A 2,644-nucleotide genomic window follows, 5' to 3' on the forward strand; every position below is an offset into this window, starting at 1 on the left:
TCTTTCTGAATATAACTTTGCGATACACTTAATTCAACGCTATAATTCTCAACGAACGTCTCACGTGCTCGACTTCAACAATACTCAGTTCAATTACACACTCTCTGACTGCAGTTCAATTACTCATTGTTCCGTCACGTTGTGACTGTCTTATATATACCAGACTACCCCCAATCTAGTAGTCTCCCGATAATTCACGAAGGTTCGAGAAGGACGTGGCGTGATACTAGTCACGTGACCTCGCTGACGCAACAATACTTTTTACAAAGGCAGATGGTGTTACTAGATGAATTGTGTTACTAAGGCTCTATAGGTGGGGGCCCGGCATGGCCAGATGGTTAGGGTGCTCGACTCGCAATCTGTGGGTCGCGGGTTCGAATCCCCGTCACACCAAACATGCTCGCCCTTTCAGCCATGGGGGCGTTGTAAAGTGACGGTCAATCCCACTATTTGTTGGTAAAAGAGTAGCCCAAGTGTTGGCGGTGAGTGGTGATGACTAGCTGCCTTCCCTCTTGTCTTACACTGCTAAATTAGGGCCGGTTAGCGCAGATAGCCCTCGTGTAGCTTTGCGCGAAATCCATAACAAACAAACAATCTATAGGTGGATGGTCTTACAAAACATATTGTGTGTGTGTGTTTTTACATAGGTAGGAATGCCACTTATGGTTTAAACAAATTACTTCTATGACAGTAGTTCAAGCCAGCATCTAGTGTTTCTGTATTCCATAAGTATACTACCCAATTGGCCCTAATTTACGCCCCATCGGTATTTTTATACAGCTTACTTTGTGTGACAGCAATAGTAACCCAACATATAATCTACTTTTATTAGCGTAATTTTGATTTGAAAAAAAAAGAAGAAAAACAAACACGCATGTACACACACTTGTTAGCATTTAAATCAACAAATCACATGTAAAAAATAGAATCCAAAACCGCACAAATACTATAATTAGCACCCCTTTTGCAACATCCTCCGGGGAGGTAGTTAGGGCCAATATGTTATATTATTTATTTATTGCTATTTTCATTAAATATATCATTTAATATATCGAAAGTCATTATATTTTAAATTTGATTTATTATTATTATAGAGACTTTTGCATTGTTAGCTTAATATATGTTTATTTGTTTTTTTGTAATTAAGCACAAAGCTACACAATGGGCTATCTGTGCTCTGCCCACCACGGGTATCGAAACCCGGATTCTAGCGTTATAAGTCCACAGACATACCGCTGTGCCACTGGTGGGCCTTAATATATGTATTTATGGCTAACCTAAATCTTCTAAGCTAGCCAAACCCCCGTGATATCTTCCTGGTATAACAGTCGAAAATATCTTTGACAGTTAGAGTACCCAACTGATGAAACAGTGCATTCGAATTTTTATATTTAAGAATAGCATATTTAATCAGCTATATTCATTATCAGGTTAACATTCATTTTTGATCTAAGTAGCTATTTTGCTCTGATCAGAAGTTAACGTTAACTAACAATTCCCAAATTCCCATTCCTTGATGTTGGAGTTACTAAGACTCATAACTCCCAGAACAAAATAATTTACAGGAAATCCATACATATGGTATATATCTTGACTACGAATCATACCACTCCAACATAGTAAAAACCAACGTAATATCGACGAAGGAAGAAAAATACATCACTACGACCTCCCTTAACAATGAATATGCAGAACCAAAGTCATAATTTGCGTGGAGGACATGTCCTACCCAACTTTTGATGTAACAACTCGCCCCCTTCCCACTTTTTGAAAAACGGGGATATGTTGTTTTTCGGCTTAATTATTTACCTCTCAGTAATTCTTATGTAAAACCAATTGCCACAACAAAGTTTGTGTTTGGACCATGCAGCTACCTCAGCCGTGGTGCAGCTTGCGTGAAGTGTTTGAAACATAGACAAGAATTGGTCACTGGCAATTAAAGGAAGGAGATCAAAGAATTTCTAAATGTATGGTTTTGAAATACTGGTAAATTTTGATAAATTATGTCCATGATGTCACTACTGTAAATCTTAAATAATATCTGTTTGGGCAAAAGGATCTAACTGTAAAAAGTGGTTGTCTTTATTCTTAGTGTAAAACAACAAATTAAGGACATTTTTTAAAACTGATAAGAAACTTATTTTAAGATCTGTATTATAGTTTGTTTTTTTTAGAATAAATGTTTGTATTAAAATTTTGTTTATCTTTTAAGACGGCAATGCCATTTAGCCTTAGTTTTGTTTTTGTTCTAGTTTTGGTTATGAGTTTGTTGTAGTGCTATATAATGTGGTTAGAGCTTATTTACAATCAGGAAGCAAATACAGTTTTTGACCAGTAAGGCATAAAGTCATCAAAGCATTAAGACACAAAAGACACAATATCAGTAACTAATTAATAATCAGACTTAGTGATCGTATAGGCTGTTACTAACCATGACAATGATTGAAATCCGAGATCGTTAAAACCTTACTGTAAGTAATCTTATGTCGACAATGTAAGTATGATATAGATAAACAGTGTTTACCTTTAGAATATAAATCCACATGACAGCCCAGAGAACTATGTCTATATACGTAGGTACAACCTTACTGTTGCGTCAGCGAGGTCACGTGACTAGTGTCACGCGACTTCTCTCGAACCTTCG

Source organism: Limulus polyphemus, unplaced genomic scaffold (assembly GCF_000517525.1).
Source record: "Limulus polyphemus unplaced genomic scaffold, Limulus_polyphemus-2.1.2 Scaffold242, whole genome shotgun sequence".
Lineage (NCBI taxonomy): Eukaryota > Metazoa > Arthropoda > Merostomata > Xiphosura > Limulidae > Limulus > Limulus polyphemus.